Genomic DNA, 23,368 nt, shown 5'->3' with positions numbered 1-23,368 from the left:
AACTTTGGGTGTCATGTGAAGGAAAAGTTAGACGGACATAAATGAAAAGAAATGACATGGTAGCTTATTTTCATACAGCATCTTTGTAATAGAGTGAGTGTCGTTTATTTGTATAACAGCAGCAATAACATCAGCAGTACACTGTGTATATTTGGAATTCATAAGAGAAGCCCTTTTAAGATAAAGTAGTCATATAGGATTACGTTTTATTATACATAAATACAGTTGTATAACAAGGCCAGAAACTTGGTTTGAACTATAATGTGAAGAAGTGATACGATTTGATAACTTTTTAAATTAACCTTAGATAAATACATACCTATGACACTTCTTATTCAAATTCCGATTCTTTCTTCATTATATATATTCCAAATAACAAAAATCTGGGACACAATAAATGGAGAAAATGGGCTAAAATGTGATTTTTAACCAGCTGACGTTGTGGTTAAGTGGCCAGTTGGCTACACCTTTGGTTCAAGTCAGCCGTGAGGTTACTGTACCTGCTGTTCCTTCATACAATAACTCCAAAATGCTACAAAAATGAGTCATTTATTTAATTGAAATTAATATCATACAGGACTTAGCAATATAACATCTGAAACCAGTAATGTTGACATTCGATAACTTTTTACCATATTAGCTGTTTATTATTTACCACTTAACTGAATATTCAATTTAGCTGCAATGTGAAAACAACATGCACATTCACTCCAGTGTAATTAGCTTTTTAGTGTGACACAAATTACTTCATGTATCAGGATTCAAACTGAGCCAAAATGAGCCTTTATAAAACAAAACATTGAATGCAATACTTTCAATTTCAATTATTAATATTAATATAGCACAAAATCACAACAACAGTTGCCTCAACTTACTTTATATTATAAGAGGAAACATATGCATTAGAAAGAAAAACCTCAACAATCAGATGACCCTCTAAAGCAAGCGTGTGGTGACACAGTGGAAAGGAAAAACTTTCTTTTAACAGGAAGAAACCTTTTTGTGATTGTAACAGTGCGATTTTGCTGTTATTGTTATGTAAATCTATATTTAGACCAGCAGTGTTCATGAGAGTGGGGGAGCCCATTTAGTAGCGTCTCTAATAACAATCCTGGCTTTTACTCTCATGCACAAACATCCTTACAACAACACAGAGACCCAGAGGAGCCAAGCGATTAGCAGCAAAACGAGTACTCCCATTGCCTTGTGGCAATCGAGCATTTTTTCTGGAGTGGAAAAATAGGTCTGACACGTCAGCAAACAAGGTCATAGCGCAGAACACAGGTCCCATGTTTATGCTGCCAAGTGTTCTGTCAGCTTGAAACTCCTTCTCTATCTTTCTCTCCCCGCCTCCCTCAGTGCAGAAATGGTCAAAGAGAAACAACTCTAATCTCTGCCACAACAGCAGAATAGGCAAGTGGACAGCCTCTAACGAGAATAATAACTGTACACCAAAGCATTAACCCGACTCACAGAAAACAGCATCACCAGATCACTCCTCCTTTTTCTATTCACAACCAGCCTCTCGATGTTAGGCTTTTCTGTGTTCATTATTCTCGTCTTCTGAGAAGACTGTGTGAATAAGCTGCAGGTGAGATCTGAGCAGAGGAGTTTTGAAGTGGGGCTATTAGCAGAGACTTTTCTAATGTGTGCGCGATGGCTGTTATCTTCAACTTGGGTTGCAGAAGTTTGATAGAGTCAGACCAAAGAGTCCTCTTCTCTGTACACCGCTTAATTTCTGTATTTTTCTTCAGCTTTAAAGGAGAACCTCAGACAATCAAAACTGAGCGATTGAGTGCGTGGGTGGACGTGTGTGAATGTGTAGTATGCTTAAGTGCAAGTTTGCTGAAGACTCCAATGATCCCTCACCTCAATACTTAAGTGGACCTTTTCACAACTGGCAAACGTTATTATGAAATGTCAGACAAAAATATACCTGTCAAGCACACAAGGCCAAAATGACTGTTGAGACTCAATGCGAATCAGTGAATGCTGCAAGTAAGGCAGGTGCTTCTTACTGTAAAAGATAAAGCGATGCCTTTGCGGACAGGTTTGTGAGACACCAGCCAATCACTGGCATTTATAAATCAATTCACACTCATTATAATACTCGGAGTAATCCCTGGGAAACAGAAACCAACAGGAGCTCAATCGATGTTTGTCAGAATAGCTCTGATGAATCAAAGACAGTGGATCAGCCTCCCAGTATTGATTCGCTACCCATACCTTAGCATCACTCCTAAAACCCATTGACACCAGAATTAGCATGATTAGAACAATCTATTTCTTTCTGTGCTTCTATTAGTATTTCTGGTTTTACAGTTTCTCACTGAGATCTAAAGCTTATCCTCGTGAGTTGTAACAATTGTCTTATTCTGCATTTCTACAGTCAGTAAAGCTGGTGGGGGGGGGGTGTTTAGAGTCTCAATACTTTTGGACAAAAATGACTTTTTTCAAGCTCATTCCTGCGTGTTCAAGACAAGCAAATTAAAAATTATTATTTGTGCCCAGGAATTAGCCACAGTGAATTCATGTCCCTTAGCAACACAGTGAAATGATTTAGCAGGCAGTGGAGTGAAGCACTTATTGCTGTGTCAGTTCTCACAGCATGCTGATTGATCTAAACCCACCAGCCTGACAAGATGGATTATTGGATGATCGTGATCAAACAAGTCTTGCCAGAATCTAGATGCCTCATATAGCAGGGACTTACTGACAACGGGAAAGTCATAGTCATCGTCTTTATCTAAAATCAGAGTGGGTCTTGCTAGTTCTCTCAAAAAGACTATGTGAAATGGTCCCCCTCTTCAGTTTACTGAACAGCAGTGCACAGTTTACTGTGCATTAGTGTAATGTACAGTTTGTCTCTTACTCACTGACCAATTACGAGAAGCCCTCTGTCTGCATTATACCCAATTAAGAAAAATTCCCTTGTGGGTTTATATTGGTTTTATTATTACAATATTACAGTGTAGTAATATTGTGATAATAACGTACAAGCTATATTTAATGTACTACTACAATTATGTTTTCAATACATCAAGACCCATGTATTTTGGAAAGCAATCAATTAATACAAATCCCACATATATACTCAAGTCCTTCCCAATCAGTGGTGGGTTGTTGAAGAATTCAGGATGAGCACATTTACACTTTTTAAATATTTTTTTATATTTTTTATAATCTCTGCAGAATATATCCCTGTAGGGGAACCTATAGCCACAGCTTCACCCATATTCTTGTGCCAAACCCCACAGCCACATAAAGACTGCAGAAGATTAAATGAAAACAGGAAAGGCAGACAGGGGCAACAAATTCATGCCGAGTGTGGACGTGCTCGAGCGTTGGGAATGATAATTTAATTTGTTGAACCCATTGTGGCTCCCACTGCTACTGTAGCTTTGATGCAAAAGGAGCCCATTTGCCAAGGGCAGCGCAGAACAATTTGCAGCTTTAAGTCACCAGGACCTGCAGAGATTTGTTTACTTCTAATATTGCCTATTTCCATATTTCTCTCCAAGGCGGATGTGGATGGATGACAGATTATTCCAGAAATTGAAAAAGTAAGAAACAAATCCCTTGGCACTCGCTTTCTGAGCAGCACTGGTGCCTGTTTGTCTGGACCACAGTAAGAGGTTGGGGAGAGCACACGCTCAGGCCTAACAAGATCTCTGGTATAAAAGACACATGCTGAGTTGTTTACTTTGGTGACTTACCGCTTAACGATTCATTAAACCAACTCAGACTCAATGAATCCCAAATGAAAGCTCATAATGCCAAGTTGGGTAGAAATGTAAACACCCTGCAATCTTGCTGATAAATAAGTCATTAAAAAGTGAATGAGGACATGAGATACCCATAAAATATGCTTCCTTGTACGACACTGCATTTATATGATGAAAGGATTTTCTTAAGATTAGAGATTTCCCTTTCTGAAATTTCTCCAAAATCATTTCAGCTCAAACAAGAGGCCCAGACACCTCCTCCAGAGTTCAAAGTAGACAAGACAAAGCTGGCTTTATTATTCCCTTGACTTCCATTTACTGTATTGGCCTGTGCCGATGCTTTTAAGCAGCGGCATGGATATTCATGCCTACTCATCAGGAAGTCTTCCCTCACGACTTGTGCCACTGCAGGCTCTATGGTCTCTCTCAATGGGTGCATTTGTGTGTGCAATAATACACCCCTGTGACTTGGCACTCGAGCACCCACTCCTTGAAAAAGCTGCAAAAAACAGTCAGCATGAACCCTCATTCAGATTGCTAGAAATCTGAATTTGACAACTAAGACATGCAATGCTTGCAGACCATCCGCCATCATACAGCCCACATGTTCACGTCCGGAACTGTAAGCATACCCGTTCACTTGTGTTTACTGTTGAGCACATGGCCACAGTCAGATGGCCTGTTGGAAAGCAACGTGTGTGCCGACTGACAATGAGAACAGTCTGGGCAAAGACCTGAGTCATTTGGTGCCTCTTTGGCCAAGTAACACCATGTGATCATGGCTCACAACACAGAACAGGTGCCCACTTACAAAAAAACCCTCAAAGAGACGGAGAAAGAGAGAGAGAGATGCAGCAAAAAGAATAAGCGCTTAGATCAATGTCAGACCACAAAAGGTGTATTTCTGCAGTGTGGACTAAAATCCTCAAACCCAAAATTGGTACACCATGACACTAGTTGGCTATGTCAGCACGAGTAGGTGCAGATGTGTGGGAGCTCTCTGGCGTTCAGATCACCAGATTATCACTTTACATAAGGAAATCATCTCTTCCCAAGTACAAAGCTGTTTGTGCACAGTCCAACTGCTATTAAAGATAAGGCTCAGACAACCCACGCAGCTACAGATACAGCATTTCCAATCAAGCTGGCTTTCCCTCAAGTAGCAGCAAAAAAACCTCTAAACTAGGTTACAAGACTATATGACGCTTCAAACAAATGCTTTGTTTGACTCCCTTGCATTTCTGCACACCTACATCTTGCAGGGCCATTCCTGTGTGGCAGCATATTTCTTAAGACTCACGTGGACTAACTTAGCATTTATTCAGCTTTTTTTAAACTACTTATATTTATATAACCCATAATTACTCATAACAGTTTACTGTTTACTAGCCATATTTCAAGAAATTCACATGAAATGACAAAAAAAAGAGTACTGATCATATTAGTTTGACCTGTAAACAATATTGATTGTTCACTTCAACACTAACCCCACCCCCCACCCCTGCCTCAGTCATATAGGACACCAGTGTTTTAGCTTGTCTTCTTATCCTCTATTGCAAGGGAGTTAAACAGAAGTCCAACTCCTCATCTTTCTATCCTTTGTGGACACAGTGGGGTTTTTTTTGTGGCTGTGTGTACAGGATTGTGTGCTTTCTTACTGTGACACTGCACCCTTCACTCTGTCTGTCCTCCACACACTGTGGCCCTGTATGTGCAGCATGAGTGGAGCTGTGTGTTGTAGATAAGAGTCAGAGTATGGCAACTGTGGTGTGGGGCACGTGTGAAAAGACCACCAAAAAAACAAAAACAGGGGGGGGATTTAGCTGTCTTTCTCCCAGTCAGATTCACCTCTGGGTGCCCTTTCCTCCACACACTGCCATTACATCGTCCTCATGAATAATCCAGCCTGTGACACTATTCTGTGCTATTCTACTGACACATTTCACCATGAGGCTCAACACATGCAGTATGGAAGCTGTCCACTGCAGTGCCCTAGTGAACTACGACTTCCACGCTGTGTATGATGTACAACTTATTTTCGCTCATGATGTGAGAAATATTTTGCCGGAACCTTCCTCTGTCTAGACAGACGATAATCAGCTGTATCTTCACCCGTTTATTGTCCATTTGAATTCCATTACAGCAAGGCTGAAATGAGCAAAAGTAGAATAACATATCTTTAATTAAAAGCTGACTGCCCCTTCTCTGTCTCTCTTTTTTCCTTTTCTCTCTCAACCACTCTCACTTGGATGTCTTAGCGAGCACTAGTCTGACTCATGACAATTAAAAGAGAGGCCGAGAACACCGAGAAGGCATGTGTTATTCTTCACGGGGCAATATTGGCCACTTATTCTTGGGGGCAATTTGTTGTTGCTAAGGAAAATGTGAGAATAGTGTCAGCAGCATGAATTAGCAGATTGCAACAGAAGCTCCTCCAGCTACAAACTCAGCCAAGGAAAAGGATGTGGAGGATAATTAGTGCACAAGTTGCACGCATAAGTCAGACACATTTCCCAGAACGCTGGTTTTCAGATCTGAATAATGATATGCCAACTTAAAAGAACAACTTTTGTTTAGGGACATTTTAGAGTAATTCGTCGGAAGCTATTAGTGCTGCTGTATTCTACCGTTAGTGCTATGAGAAAACATGACGCAGGTTGTTACATCACCTTGTGAGTTTGTGAGCCAAATGTGACAATGTCGAGCCAGTGAAATAGTGCGGCCCTGATGTGTCAGCTGGCACGGCAAGGACTTATACAAAGAGTACACTCCTTGGGCTAGGAAAGACTATATAAGGATTCTTTGACTGCTTTTATTCACACTCATTAGCTATGCAGCAAGGGGGCTGATTTGAGACCCTTTGAGAGGATCCAGAGAAACCAGGTCTGTTAGTGTGAAATGGAAAACCGACCTGTTTGTCAGTCTCACCTACACCGAATGCTAATGCTGCTCTCATCAATGGGCTCTTCATGCAGAGATCCAGCCGAGGACATAGGAACTAGCACCAGTAAAATACAACCACAGGGCAGCACAGCAAAGGAGCCAGAAGAGGACAGTGGCGTGCCACAGCCCGCAACAGCTACAGCTTTTATCTGCGGTTACACTGATCTGAGGAATGAAGGTAGAGATCCAACTGTTTTGTTCTGTTTCTCATAATGCCTTCAGCAGCCCTTCACTCACTGCCTCTTTCTCCTTCTGCCATTTACATTGCTTGAGAGAAGGAGTGAATAACAACAGGCTTTCAAAACAATTCTAAAGTGTTAAATCAATACAGACAAGCTCCGGTAAAAATAAGTAACAGTAATATACAGCCAGAAGGCCTGAAAGGGAACACAACACTGCATTATAACTTTTAATCGATCCTCTTAGTGAAGAGCTCTCTGTGAGAGGCAATTACGGCATCCAGTGAGTGATTTTAAACATACGTAGCATGGTGCATAATTTAAAAAATATAACCTAATGGACATACAACTCGAGTCAGAGGTTTACATACACTCATCATGGGCATGATTGTTATGGCAGTTTGTGGGCCTTCTGGATTCTTCTGGATTTCTTTGACTTGTTTGGCTTGACATATTGCACCACTAATATTGGGTTGAATGTCCATTAGCAACTTGCACCTCGACCAGATGCTTTTGGTATCCATCAACAACCTTTTAGCATAATTCTGGTTGCATATTTGAAAACTCTTCTTGGCAGAATTGGTAGAATACGAAGGGCAACAGATGGGTGTAAATTTGAAAAACTCTTATTACTCCAAAAATAATAATGCATCCAAATCAATGTTGTTATGAATTATTTGCCTATTCAAGGCTGTAATAACTTCATGCCAAATACTTCCATTTGCAAGTCATTTTTTGAAAATATTGCATATTGTGGGTTTTTCACCCCCAAAAAACAGGGTTTTTTATGACAACAAAGCCATAAAAACCTAAAAAATATTTAAAAAATAATGAAAAACTTTATATCTGTGGTTAGGTCTGAAGTTGTTTAAAAGATCTGATGTGAAAAAAATCAGAAAAAAATTTCATATATGATATTGCTATATCACCTTTTGTCAGGGGACCATTTTGGGTACGAAGGGCAAAGGATGGGTATAAATTTTAAGGGATGGTCAAGAGTTAAATTAGTTGTTTTTTTTGGAGATCAACTCTACTTTTAAGTCCACAAATTTCCATTAGGGCAAAGGTCAGTTGAGGCTTTGAGACGTCCATTCCAGAAGCTCAGTTGGGCATTTATAAGCAACTGCAATTTGCCATTATCTGACTCAGACTTTGGCATTATGTAGAAGTAGAATGACCTCCCAAATCGACTTCACCTCAAATTAACAGCTAAAACAACAGCTATAATTGAAACTTACGCACAACTGGGTGTTCCAACAGGACAATGAACCCAAACGCATATCAGAATTGGTTTTGGAATGGGCAAAGCAGGCTAACATTAAGCTGCTGAAATGGCCTTCCCAAAATCCCAAAAAATATTCAGCAATAATTATACCAGAAACTTGTTGGTGGCTATCAAAAAGATCTGGAGCAAGTATGTGCAACTTGCAAAGGTACATTTAACCTAATATTTAGGGCCGAGGTTCACTTTTGGCTCTGTAATTATACTTTTAATCCTATGTGGATTAGAGAAAGCGCAAAAATAATTTTCAAACTTGTTCAAAGTCTTATCTTTTTTAAAGCCATTAAAGATGTCTCCTGTACAATCATTTGAAATCAACTTGAAACAAAACACTAAAAAAAACCAGAACTACCATGACATTGATGTCCATGATTGCATGTATAATTTGACCAAAACTTACAAATTAAATTTAATAGCAGTGAAGATGGAAATAGAAATTCATATGTGTAACATTAGTATGAGTAGTCTAAGCAATAAAAAGAGCAGGTAAGCAAACAGAACAGATTGAATAATGGACAATGCAATAGCACTTGCTGAGGCTTCTAGTGCTATACTTCCCATCTCTGTCAAGGGTAATGGGATTTCTTAGGTTTAAATGCACTTCACTCACTCTGTGTAGCCAATAGGAAGCTAAACTATTGATCCACAAACAATTTAGCTGTCCAGCTGTCCAGAAAGGGGAAAAACAGGGTGCCCCTAAACGTATAATTAGGCTTCCTGAGAGATCAACTTCTTCAGTATTCGAGCCACGTACCAGGAAGCCTTTCCCTTGGGGCTCTTTCTGCTATTAGCCTTCTATTACTTACAGTTCTACAATCCCTCACCCCGAAGTTTAGGGCCTTAATAAGCTAAAGAACTAAGATACATCTTACCAAGGACACTTTGGGTTAATGCAAAAATCTTCACTGACCCTCTCATTCTGTCATCTCCAACAGGCCACTGTTTTTCCATAGCTTTCATAGCTCCGGTTTAGTATGCTGTCAAGGCAACAGTGCATGCATCATCACCTTGAGGCAGCTTTTAGTCAGCTAGCATGAAAAACAGCATATAGTATACATGAAAGGCAGTGCTATATGGAGAAGAGTGTAGTCATGCTTGGAAGCCTTGCAGGCTGAACTAGCATGCAGATGAATTTGAGTTCTTGTCCTCCACACATGCTCACAGCACCATAGCAACAGGCCTTGCTCAAAGGCCCCAAGAGCAGCAAGGCCCCACCGAAAAAGACACTTTCATACTTAATAGGGGGCGTTCAGTCCACCAACTTCTTTCTCCTCAGCGCTATAACATAACAATGCAAGCAATTAAAGTTTAACTTTCACACGCTCATAATGAACACTGATTAAATAGCTTCAGTGTTTTCCAAGAACCCTTCCTCCTGCTCCACCAAGCAACTAAAAAAATTCAATGTTTCAATTATTTACTTAATCTATGTGCGCTCATTTTATTTCAGCTCAGTCTGGGAGTACTCCAGGCATTTACATTTGTGCTAGTTTCTCTCCTGTGATCTGCTGTTCCCCTGAGTGTGTTTGAGTCTAGTTCACCTTGTTTGTGAGTGAGAGAGTTGGAGTGAAGCACGGAGCATGAAAGAGCAGAGACGGGGTGAAGCTAGGGTTATACTTTTTGCATCGGTGAGTACCCGAGGATCCACTTTGGCCAGAGTGGTAAAAATATCTTCATCGAAGAGTACACGTGAGGCACTGAACTTTCACCCCCAAAACCTCCAATTTGTTGTGATCACACTGATTTGTTCATCCCACTACCTCACAAGGGCACCAGCTCTGCATGCATCCAAGTGGACTTCAAGCGTACTCGAAAGATGCAGCAATCTGTGCGCACACAGGGGTATAAAGCTCCCCTTTTTCAAGTTGATAAAAACTTGTTAGCAAACTGTAAGTATAACAGCCCAAAGCAGTCAACCTGTGGAAAACCATAAGGGTTAAATTCAGTTAGTCAAAAAATAATGCTAAATGCTAGATTTTATGTGCAGATTATAGAGGAAATGTAACCTAGATACTTTTTTTTCAAGTTTTTAAACATGCAAAACATCTCTGCTCTGTGCCAAAAGTCATTCATTTTCTTCTTCACAAAATGCTTCTGATTCCTTACGATTTGCAATTTATTAACATGCTTTGTAACACAGTGACATAAATTAAAATCTCAACAGATTGGGAATTTTCTTGTAAACAAGATTTTCATTGTAACCCTCTGGTTAGAAATCCCAGTGAATACATCAGACACGCTCTGCTGATTTTCAAATTGCAATCGAAAGTCATCTCGTACAGGACCGAAATAGAGCACCGAGTTGTTTGGCTGCACAGCTTCTCAGCAGCCCTGTAAACAAAGTATCTGACTACACCTACAAAGGTGCAAAAACAGATGGCTCTAGGCTCCCACGTGGGAAGTGAGTCCACTGCGTGTAACATAATATTTCTGCTTAGCTAAATGGAAAAGGGGGCAATCTGAGACTTTAAAAAGTGGTATAATTAAGACCCAGTCACAAAGAGAGGTCTGAAATTGACTACTCCATTAGAGAAAACTGTCCTCTGAATTTGGTAACCTTGCAAAGTGATAGCTTAAACTCTTTATCATTATTAAATACTAAACACTTAAATACAAGCTGAAAAGAACTGAGCTGTAATGAACTATTTAATGAACTCTTCATATTACTGCATAAATGAAATATCATCAAGATAGATGAGGGTTGCTCTGCTAATGAGGAAACAAACAATGTTTAGGGCTGGCACCATAATGAAGGAAGACAAATATTATCAGAAATAACCTAAAAGAAAATTCCTGTTCACAGGAGCGCACATTTGTAATCTTGCTCTAATTGACTGGATAAATCCCATAAGATTTACTTTGATTATAAAGCCTAAAAATATCTCAGAGAAAACCAAGTGAAACATCAGAGAAAAGAAATGAAATCTTGTCAGATTTAACCTAATTACAGATTTAAACTCCTCTTAAATGTCACCAAGATCATCGACTTGCTGAAAAATATATATTTTATGAGGTACAGATGTTCTAGAACTAAATGTTCTAAATTCTATAAATGTTTTTTCATCTTTATTTTTTTTAATTTTATCTAAAATACTCTCTTAACTTACCCCAAAAAGCTAAAGATGGCTCTTCTTCTTCTACTCATCCTGTATGCGTGAGATAACACTTTGATAACACTGATCGATATCCACCCTTTTTGAGTGGGAGGGGGAGATAACTGATGCTACCTGCTTGTCTGGTCTGCATTATCTTAATGAAAATTAAGATAATGTTTATCTGTCCACCAGTGACACGTCACTTTGGGCAGACAGATAAACAGGAAGAACCATGCATTACTAAAGAAGCTTGCCACTTTATGCAGACTCACACAGATTAGAAGAAGATAACAAATTTTATATCTCTTTTTCTATATATACATATCTTGAGGGTAGCTTATTTTTCTGTCTTTAGAACTAAACCACTCCAGTCTGCATTTGCAAAACAAACCAGAAGAACCACATGAGCCAACTCAGCACTTAGCAGAGTCACATAGATTACACGAAGAAGAACAGCTATACAAAGGGTAAAAAAATAAATAAACTAAGTCATTTCTTTTTTGTTTTCCTATCTTTGTCCTTCACCGGGATCTTCAACGCTATAAATAGGCATGTCATTTAGCAGGTGATATCAAAAAAAATCTATTTTTATCTTTAGTATTGTTCCGCGTTTGTGTAAACTAACAGAAGGCTGTTCATGCAGGTTGTAGCCTCTTTTTTTAAATCATGAAGTAGACATGCCAGATGCAAATCATATCTTTCTAGAGCAGGGGTGGGCAATCTCAGTCCACGAGGGCCGGTGTCCCTGCAGGTTTTAGATCTCACCTTGGGTCAACACACCTGAATCACATGATTAGTTCGTTACCAGGCCTCTGGAGAACTTCAGGACATGTTGAGGAGCTAATTTAGCCATTTAAATCAGCTGTGTTGGTTCGAGAACACATCTAAAACCTGCAGGGACACCGGCCCTCGTGGACTGAGATTGCCCACCCCTGTTCTAGAGAGTCAGTCACATTTTAAAAATCTTACAAGCTAAATCCAGTGTAGATGATTAATTGTTCATAGGCAGCATTGGCTTGGAATTAGAAATAAGTAGCCTCCTGGAGCATTATTATCATCAGATTCACAGGAGTAACAGTAGTGCTGTAAGTGAATGAGCTGTAAATGAGTGCTGTAAGACTAAACACACCAATGAAAGAAAAGGCCTAAACTCTGGACTACTACAGCAAGGGGTTTCTGTGGCTCTGTATTTCTCTGTGGGGTCTTTTGCTAACATGGATTGGGTTCGCTTGTCACCGTAGAGAAAAGGGTTACAGCAAATCTCACAAGCTGACCTGATCAATGGCATATCTGTCTTGGAGGGAATCGGCTTTTGGACAATGAGAATGCCTCCACCAAAAGGGCATGATGTACACTATATATGAAAATAATGCATGTGAATCATGTTGTATTAAATAAGGCTTTTAACTAGTGAGTTAAACCATAAATTCATTTATTTATTTTACTGAGGTCAAAATGAATCTATTCTTTTTCTGAGACTTTTACGCTCTGATTTCTGCTACCAGGGGATTCGCCACCTGTTGGACATTAAAAAGAATGCAGATTTGCCTTTGAGAGCCCTGTATCCATATTTATATACAGTCTATAATGATATGCTTTGGCCTTCTCAGTAAACAGGACCCAACTGAAGATTTTAGACTAAGGTGTTAGACACCACACACTGGCATTCAATTTGATATCACATCTGACAAAAGAAACACTAACTTCTTACATTTGAGAAGACAAAACCAGCAAAACCAAAGTGATTTGTGATTTGGCTTCAGTTCTAACCTGCACGGCTCTTATATCTCCCTAATGGCTCTGCAAAATAAATAAGTATCATCCCATTACAACACTGTAAGTGCAGCTGAATACAATTACACTTGCATTAGCTTTATAGAATTGCACAAATTAGATGGGTTAGCAACACGTGGTGTGCAAATATCCACTATGCTTATGAGTTCTTGGTAGTGCTGTCTTTCTATATAGGATCTATATGATAAAAAGCATGCAGAGAGCAGGGTGCAGCATACACTGGCAGAATCATGCCTAGTGAAAACTGTATTCAGATAGCCAAGGATGGCAGATGGATACTGAAGCCCATTCTAGTTCTAAACTATGAACAGAGAGGTCTGTCTCCAGGCAAGCACAGAAGACGTCATGTCTCTCTGCCTCACCACCGTACCATTAGTGAAGCTCGCTATTGATTGATGGTGTGTAAATTGCTGAGCAATCTATGGAAAGCATCAAGACGACAGCATTTCACGTTTTGTCAGCAGGACACAGAGAAGCACTCTTACAGCAAAGACAGCAAGAAAGAGCGGCGTTTGTGCGCGTGTTCCTCGCACAGTGTTCAACGTCATGGGCTGTCTCGTGCCGCTGCATCCTCTCGTAGCACATTCACCCTTACAATGAGGCAAGTCTACAAGATGTATTCCCTTCAGCGTATCTGACACAGCACTCAATGTGAGAGAACAAACAGCATCTAACAAACTTGTCCTACTGCTGCCAAATGCTATTGTTGCCAATCAGTTTAGCGTGTTTCTGTGAAAATCAAAGGTCAAATCTATCTTCTTCAGTTAGGCTAATGCTCCGGTCCAGGAATTTGTAGTGCAAGGCTTGGAAGGACATCTGGAAACAATCTAATCTCCTAAAGGGACTCTCAAATCTTAGATTGAAAACATCCAAGGTTCTTTTTGATGCTCATATCAAGCGAGTAGTGTTTTAAGGACAAGGGGAATGACCCAAAAATCTCTTTGTGCCTAGTTTTCATACAAAAGTCTCATAATATGTCTGCAGTAAAAAAAAAAAAAAGGCTAAATCCCAGATAAGAAAAGACCATTTCTCTCCCTCATTCTCATATTCACAAGTTAGATGTTGAGTGAAGCAAAGTCTCGATGGGAAAGTTCACATTCAGGCCAGCTCTATCTTCTGCCTCAGGTGAGGTTCACCTGTCTACATCAATACATTGCAGATACATGTGACTGATGCTTCAAACCAAAGAAGAAATACTGTAAGTGCATGTTTATGTCGAGTTATTTGACTGTGACACTAATGGAGGCTGAGCCTGTCCTGTGACGCCGACACGCATCAAAAACCAGGGACATCTTACAGGATACTGTGGTATGCCGGGCCAGTGTGCTGGCAGAGAACAGCTTATTTCAAAATTCAGAACAGAGACATTTTGCTGTGGAGCCAGGGGATAAAACGCAAGATGCTACTTTGCACACACAAGGATAGCCTACTTCTGTGAAGAGTAAATTCATTCACTTGGAGGAGAGTGTCTGTCCTCGGGGTGTCCACGGGGTAGCACAGGATGCATTAACAGCAGCAAGCTTACAAGATTCATAAAGCTCTCCACCTGACAGGCGCCAATGGAATCCCTGTGACATTTTGTGCCACATTAGAGCTCTGATTCAGCCAGGACACACACAGTGAACAATCCTTCACTTGCAATGAGTGGTGTAAACAAAGTCAGAATGAAAATGTGGGCCAGAAATATCTAGCCTATTCACAGAGGATTTTCAAACCTCAGCAAATAACCTGAAAATACCTCGAGTAATTACACTGTGAACCACATAATGCAAAGTTGTGGCTGCTTAAAATATCTTTTGCCCTGACCGCCAATCAAAGCAGTTCATTGGGGCCACTCTTTAGCATCGTAATGAATACATAGCAGTGTAAAAGCCAAGACATTAAGTTATTCAGTAGTCATGGAGACATAGATCAGGCAGTCTTAACGATGTCAGTTATTTTTTGCCAGACTTGAGCCACTGCTGCTATTAATGAGCTCATAGGTTACAATATTCTCCGATCCGTGGTGAGCCCCATACATATGCAGAATACCAATGTATGTCATGAATCATCATATCTGCGATTTTTTTTATATACATAATTGGACTGTGTCCCCAATGAGTGCAATTTTATACACATTTTATGTATTTTTTATTTTATTTTTAATATTCAGGCTACATGTTGGAAGTCTCTTTATAAATGTCCCAAAAGCCCCTGTTGAGTCTCTAAGCCTGAGTTTACCAACATAGCATGAGCAGTTCCTCTTCACTAAAACCTAGTCTGGTGAGTCAGGACGCGCCCATGACTCCGTCTCCAGCACCTGACAGAAAGACCCTGCAATGGGCCATTACGAAGCGTTACGGCTCAGTCTGCTGGTAAAGATGACATACAGCCATTAGTCTCAATCAATTGTGGTGCTGAAACCGGGAAGTGGGTTATACTCCCACCCCAGATCAAAGTGTTTACGGATGCTTCTTCATAATTTCTTGGCTGCGAGGGAGCCAGTAGTTTGAATCATCATCGGTATGTGCAGCGCTACCAGGATATGGCCTCTGGCGTGTTTTCATTTATCTTGACTTATACGTTCGGACTTATTACTTCAAAACAGATGCGCAAAAAAGGGGAAAACACATCACGAACCCACCATCGAGTGTGTTTTGGGAGGTCAGGATGTACAGATGCTAAAAAAGCAGCATCCCCGCCACGCACGCCGCGATCATATTGATCACGTTATCTGTCTGGATCTACATGCAAAAAAATCATAAATTCTTTTTGGGTTTTTTGTCTTTTTCGCGTCCAAATCGTTACATATTTCTGCATTGCGGGCGGCTGAATGAGCTCAATCTCATCCGCGCATCCCACTTGCCCGTTGTAAACAACGCTGATTTCCCAGCTGTCAAAAAAAAAAGCTGCACCCGGCTTCTTCTGAAATAATGTCAAAAAATCAGTTCTCACGCTGTCTGCTCAGCGCTCTCCTCGTCCTTACCTTGCGTAGCGGGCAACTGCGTCCGTCTGTCCGTCCGTTGTGTCCTTCAGGATGCTCACACCTGCTCAGCACCGCATCGCCGGGCGCTCAAGATCAGGGAAAGAAACTGACGGAGCCGCGGTCCTGTCCCCATGGACTGAAAGAAGGGTTATGGCTGCTGACTTAGGGGGGCGCTAGACCTGCTCGTTCCATATGACCACAGTGGACCCCGCAGTGAAGCCCAGACCACTTTCAGATCAGAGCAGCCCATGAAGTTTTTCTTTATTTATTATTTAACATAAAATGATAAAAGGGCTGTATTAAAATAATTTATTCTGTCGCCTACTGGGAAGTTTTAGATCTCTTCTTGATTTAAATGAGGGAGAACATGATTTATATATCTTCTTGAGATATGTTTTGCCCTTTTGCCCTTTAAAAAAAAAGTAAATGAAATGGTACATATTAAAACTCAGCAGCATATTCTGACATCCAGCAGACATAAGCAAATGAAGCCCATTTGAAGTAATTTTTGACTGCTAAGCGTTTGCCTCAGTTCAATACTCACTATCTTTTAACTCTGATTTTCTCTCCTTGGAGTCTGTCCCTGATATTAATGCATGTACATGCACAGATCAGTTTGTTTTTAACTAATAAACGGGATGAATAATGAATTTGGTTGCTCCGAAAATGTAGTGTTCTTGAATAACCTACACATTTTAAACATCTGTGGGTATTAAGTACAGTTCCCTACAGCTCATTACTGGTGGCAAAGACAGAAAAAACTATAGTTCCTGTTGCTAGATTTGGTTAACCTCCATCCCTCTACCATCTCTCACGTGATGCCAACATTAACCTTCAGTGGTCTCATCCCTAACTGGACCAGTCTCATACACCTGAGTCCCATCAGTTAACACTTGCTCTCTGATATCTTATCTTTTGTTCTGCTTTTGCTGCACAGATGATTTGTCGAATACTTTGAGACCAGTTTTAATGAATGAGATTTGATTTTGTTTGCCTCCAAGAAATAAATAACAAAACACGGACGTATAAATAAATATCTCAGCCCTTCATCGGTCATCAGTTCTGCTTTACCGACTGAAATGTATGCACACAGAAAACTTTTTTAAGACAAACTGGTTCCTATGGAATAGTGTTTATTTTGCAATGCATATGTACACTTGGAAGCTGATTTTTAATGTGCTTGTTGGATGATTTGTGCTGTGCCACAAACTAAAAATTCCGTCCGCTGTTTTGGGCTTGCAGCTAAACTCTCAGACAAAAAATCTTAAATCTTGGATGGATAAATTGATCTGCGTGTCTGCACACTGCTGAGAAACGAGTGTGACGGCAGCCTGCATATTAACTGTCAGCTTGTTGTTCATCGTGCCGATATCAAAAGGGCACCTCTACTAATTACAACGCCTTGCCCATGTGTCAGTCTAAACATGAAACCATCTCAATCCCCTGGGATTAGATCTAAATCTTGGATGTAAACACCAAACGCCAAGTAATAATCTGCGGTGGCAGAAGCCTATAAATAATGCAGGAATCCTTGAGAAAGAGCAGGGCAGAATTAATTGAAGGACTTAGCCTCTCTGGCTAAGATATCAAAGAAGTTTTTTTTTATGTCTTCTTCTTTTTTTAACGTGATCAGAAACGGACTTTACATTGAGGGTATGGCCCTCAATGTAAAAGGCAGATCAAGCTGAGTGTAGCAGCTTTGTTCCCCAGAGATATAGTTATTATTCAGACTTTTAATCAAGAAGCGATTGTTTCCTCTCAGATGGCAACTCAGTGGATATATCATTAAAATCATGACACTCCATAGAAAATCACCAAGCCGAAGGGACTTGGTAAGACTGAAGAAATTTATGGCAGCCAAATACAGTAGTGTAGTGCATGGCCCAAAAGGATATTATTCTGCATTAGGGTTATCCAAGCTCTAGTTGTCTTCAACCCAAAGACAAACACTGTTGTTCCTCTTACAACATGGCAGTGCAAATAGAGACAGATCCTGCTGGTGAATTAGAATGTTACAAGGTCGGTATCTGGGGTGGATAAGAGGAACGGCAAACACCCTGCTGTCTGGAAAGAATGGGTGGCTGACATCTATCTGCCTGGCAAAGGGGGAGGAGGAAAGAGGGACACGAAGAGGCATGGGAGGAGGGGGGGGTAAATGTAATTTAGCCTCCGTGATCTCCACAGGGGCCCGTGCAAAGGTAACCCCCACCCATCAACCCAAATACACATGGGATATAGTCGGGGGTGCACAGGGAATAAGAATCAGGGTGTGGAAAGGTTATTATCCTGGTGTAATCTTGATAATAAAAAAAAATGGGGGATGGGTTTTTAGAGATAGTTAATACCAGATCAATAGAACAAAACACTCATTTTTGTTCAGTAAAAACTCCCACCACATGAGCTCATTCCCCCCACCTAAAGGAAAACAGTTATTTGGATACACTCATATTCATCCGAGAAGAGATGATTTCACTCCTACTGCTGTGGTTTTCAATTTCAGGTTAAACAAATCTACCAGTCAGGCTAAAAATACTTAGTCTTGACAGATGTGTGTGTGTGTCTGCGTAATGCGCATGTGTGTATGTGACTATGTGTTGGCTAACCATTCGTCAGCCATATGGAAATGTCACAGAGTAATCATAAACAATTATCCACCCCAGCTCTCAAAGCTTCAGAATAGGGCAAATTTACATAAAGAGACACAAAGGCTCTGTCACTTACATACAAAAGAACAGACCCCCTGAAGCTTAGCACACACTTAAAATGTATCAGAAACTAAATGTTGATGCTTTTCTAACACCCTCGTTTCATATCCTTGATTCTTCATAACTTACATGGATGCTTAAAGACTCTTAGCATCTGGTATGCAAATGGGCTGCTTTAAAGCTGGTGGCAGGTTGTTTGAAAACAGAGGATCACAAGAAGGCTGTGTAATGATATTTTTTCCCTATTGGAAGTAGACATAAACCAGCTGTAGATCAATTTAAACCAGGCTTTCTACTCAGTGATAAATCAAAGTCCTGGACACAGACAGATCTGGGAATGGTTAATGGATGCTATGGCAGACGTACAGCCAACACAGGATGAATCCACTGTAGACTGGATGAGGAGTGGGAAAATGGAGGAGGGGGGTGACTTTGAAGCAGCGGGAAGGGGGGCTGGTGAGATGGTTGGTGGAGACCAGGAGGGTAATGGGGCAGCTGCTTGTTTGATGGTAATGATTGCCAATCAACAGACAAATAATGTGATTCTGCTGCCATGGAATAAGCCTCTTACAGGAAGTCCAGCTATCCGAGGGCTAGGGATGTTAACAGAAGGACTAACAACTTCATAGGCTTTCAGCTAAAATGTAGAGTGATTGTGCGGATTGTAATTTGACTACACTATTCGGTAAGGGGATATACATATGTGGCATTTTCTCGTTTTACAGCATCATTAAAATATTTTTGTTGACAGTTTGCATCATGCAGACTGTGCATTTGCCAGTAAGCTTTTAAAAGCCTGTTGCTTACTCCAGCCATCGGTGTAATTGCCTCACGTCACTAGATGGCAGTAAAGTCAAGAGGTAAAATCTGTCAAATGGAAACAAATTGACAGACAAGTCCTGTGGCTGAAGGTCATAAGGTCATTGAGATCACCGCTGCTGCTCGGAGAATGCTGTTTATTTTAAATAATATAGCCTTTGTTCCAGTTGCAATTCACAACAATTCATTTTTTGTTCATATTCTCCCCGTGACCAGGTCTCATTTTGGACCACCCCCCAAGTATTTTCAAGACACTAGATAGCAAGCTTCCCTGCTTCTTGACACCACTGCTGTGTGATAAAGCACCAGATGGTGGGTTGCTATCTCAATATTTCTTGATAGTGCCCATGATGGAAGTGGCCACGAGTAAGCTCCAAAAAGGTGGAGTCCAACTACTGTGTTGCAAAAGACCCTATAGAGGCTTCCCCAAGGAGTTTCAGGAAGGTGAAGATATCCATATTAATCTGTTTCTCAGCTTTTGCTCAATGTACATTCATTGATGCAGTTTAGATCATTTGGCTAATTTCACGGTCCAATATCCAAGAGCCCATTTGAAGATTTAAGATTTAAGTCAATACAGCAACACAGCACAGAGCAGCTATCTAAACTCTGCATCCTCACTGTGGATGATGGATACAGCGGCTCCTTTTGAAAAATAAGTGCTTGACTCCGAATTATAACTCACAAACGCACATCTTAAAGCAGAGAATTCATAAGTTGAAGAGGAAATTACGTCTCATTAATATTGATCTATTTTTTAAAATTAAGCAAGCTTACTATTCATCTCTGAATGAAGAAAATAAGAACAACCCCAGCTTACTTCTTTTCACTGTAGCCAGGCTGACAAGAGTCAGAGCTCCACTGACTCTTCCATTAGTCCATTAACCTTAACTAGTAACAACTTAATGAATTTCTTCACAAATAAAATTTTAACCATCAGCGTATAGAAACAGCTTTAGTTAAGAGTTGTGCCTCATCACATGAAGGTGTGGGTCATCATCAGCAGAGGTTTCGAGTGAAACCATTGTGAGACCTTCCCTCAACCTATTGTGTGAGATGTGACGTTAAGGCGCCTGGGAAGGGATCTCAAAACTGCACTGTAGGTGGCAGACAGTTGGTGTCGTGAGCCATCTCCTGTGTTCACGGATAGTCGTTCACAGTGGACATAGATGACTTCTTCCCCTCCTCTTTCAAACCATCGGTCTTCTCTGTCTGAAACGTGAACATTGGCGACCTCGAAAGAGTGACCTTTATCCTTTAGATGCAGATGTACAGCTGAGTCTTGTCCTGTCGAGGTGATTCTTCTATGTACCATGCATTTATGCAGTGGCTGTTTGGTTTCTCCAGGGTAGAGGTCTAAGCATTCGTCGCTGCAGTGCACACCATATACCATGTTGTTTACATTGTGGTTGGGAGTTTTGTCTTTGGGATGAACAAGTTTTTATCTTTTTATTGTGTGGATGGGTCTGAAGTGCACTTGGATGTCGTGCTTGTAGATGCCACGCTTATGAGCCATGCTTTAGTGCTAAATTTATACTCTTCTTATGGACACTGACCGTGGACTTATTTCTGTGCTTGTACTCCAGCTGCAGTATTCGATACTATCGACTATAATATTCTATTACAGAGCAGTTGTTTGAATCACATTTACCTAATAGACTACAATTTGTTCATGTAAATGGGTAGACTTCTTTACACAGTAATATTAATAAGTTCCTTAGTAATATTAATGTTTAGTTCTCTAGCTTCCCTTTGGCAGTATCATGAGAAGCCATATCATAAATTTTCATTGCTATGCAGATGACCCAACTTTTTCAAACCATGAAGCCAGATGAGACACATCAGTTAGCTAAACTGCAGGAATGTCTTAAAGACATAAAGACCTTGTTAACCTCCAATTCCTGCTTCTAAAAATGAAAAAAGTTATTGACAATTAATGGCATTACTTGCCCTCAAATAACACTTCGAGGAATTTTGAACTCTGTTCTGGTCATTGACTTCTCTTCATTGGTTCCCTGTTAAATCCAGAAAGAAATTTTAAATCCTTCATTGAATCCTGTTTCTGGGAGAGGTTTTTTCCTGATAAAAATGACTTTTTCTTTCCCACTGGGCTTGTGGGAAAGAAATAGGCTTGTCTGTTTGTAGGGTTTCTACCTTATAATATAATGCACCTTGGGATGACTGGTGTTATTTAGTGGTATATAAATAAAATTGAATCTATCATGTTAACAACTTATTTTATTAACTATGATCCAGTAGCTACTTATTGTCTATTAACTAGCACTTATTAAAATTATCTCAATACAAACTTGACCTTTTTACATATCTGAGTTTTTAGAAGCCTCACCAAAGTGATTTTGATAGCCAAACTGAAAATGGTACACGGTTTTTATTATGTGGTATTGTTATGAGCTGAATCAGAAATCAGAAATTATGCAGCAATTAAGACTCAAGACAGTGTTTGTTATGGAGTACTGAATTTAAATGCATTCACAGCATGACAAGGCAATGACATTTTAAGCCTGAAAACAGATAGTTATTTATTCATTCATTATTTCCTGCAGCTTGAGTTCCATACTTTCACTAAAAGGAAAAAAAAATATTACATAGCGATAAAGAAAGAGTCTGTTAGTACAAATCTGTTTCTTAAATACAAAAAAAACATTTGCAATACTGTCAGAAAAGAGCATAATTTTAGAAGTATATTGAGACTTAGCAGAACCAGTACAAATCAGAATAGTATAATTTTGTGCATCATGATATTGACATTGTAAAACAGCAGGATTATATAACTTGGCATTCAAATCAGAAAGCAATAAGAATCTGACTGTATATGCAATTTTCTGTCCAGTTAGTTACAGTACAATGTACACTGTGCACAGCAAGTAAAAATGAATATGTTATATATATATATATATATATATATATATTCTCTACAAGTTGTCTATATTTATAATATTCCTACCAAGAAGTTAAGCCATATCGTGCATGATATCGTCGCTTAGACTGCTGTAAAAGCTGCTTGTTCCTGTACAATCAATTAAGATATTTACAATTTCAACAAATATTCTACATGTCTTTAAAAAAATAAAACTTGATGCAAGTTAAGAAAAACTAAATCTTGATCCCATCCAAAGGCCCTCAAGAGCAGTTAGTAAATGTGAACAACCTTTGCTTAATAGGAGTTGAATTAATGTGCTGTGTCCACAACCACACACAAACACAAATATCCATACACTGCAGAAATACCATTAGGTATTGCAGGCATTTATACATCAGTGGTGGTTCTTACAATGTTTTCATTTGATCCAGTGCAGTGTTTTACTTTTCAAAGAAATCAAAGCCAGTCCTGTGTCTTAAAAAAAAAAAAGCCAAGCACATATTAATTATTCGTCCATCCACAGGGTGCTCTTCTCATGCTTATCTTATCCATCCTTGGATGTGACTTCTGCATTTCTCCCATTGTCTCTGTTCCAGACACTGAAGGCCAGAAAGAGACTTTGCAAGTGAATCAATGCTTTAAAGAAAAGGCACTACCTGCTGAAGGAGCACTTGCAGGGACTGAAGCAAGCTATCACACCATCAGCTATTCCCTACTGGCCTTCAGATCAAGCACAATAAGAGGAGGTCACATGCAGGGCAAAGGTCATGAGGTCATGTGACATGCCATGCAGCACTTTAGCCTCCTTCTTCATCGTCGCAGTGTGACAGCGACTACAGATGAGGACGTATCAGTGCAACACTCTGAATTATAACATGTGCACTGCTCTCAAATTCCACTGTGCAGAATGTTCACTTCATTAAATATAACTTTACATATGCGCTGTACAACATCTTCCTTTTAAACGCACTATGGGAACT

At 40.0% G+C, this 23,368-nt stretch overlaps 1 protein-coding gene and 1 long non-coding RNA gene across 2 annotated transcripts in view; one reads left to right on the top strand and one right to left on the bottom strand.

The window, feature by feature from the left end:
• cntn1a (contactin 1a) overlaps positions 1 to 16,132 on the bottom strand; it is a 62,336-nt gene extending 46,204 nt beyond the window's left edge. Inside the window, exon 1 of the mRNA XM_005728143.1 lies at positions 15,984 to 16,132. The gene's annotated coding sequence lies outside the window, so the exon portion shown is untranslated. The remainder of the gene's footprint in view (positions 1 to 15,983) is intronic.
• Positions 6,730 to 23,328, top strand: LOC102192281 (uncharacterized). The gene is made up of 2 exons (XR_311604.1): positions 6,730 to 6,846; positions 22,985 to 23,328. It is a non-coding gene; the product is annotated as an uncharacterized LOC102192281 (long non-coding RNA).
• Positions 23,329 to 23,368: the final 40 nt, after the last annotated feature.

Source organism: Pundamilia nyererei, unplaced genomic scaffold (assembly GCF_000239375.1).
Source record: "Pundamilia nyererei isolate P.nyererei 1_Seehausen unplaced genomic scaffold, PunNye1.0 scaffold00027, whole genome shotgun sequence".
Taxonomy (NCBI): domain Eukaryota; kingdom Metazoa; phylum Chordata; class Actinopteri; order Cichliformes; family Cichlidae; genus Pundamilia; species Pundamilia nyererei.
This window is presented reverse-complemented; position numbering and strand designations above follow the sequence as displayed.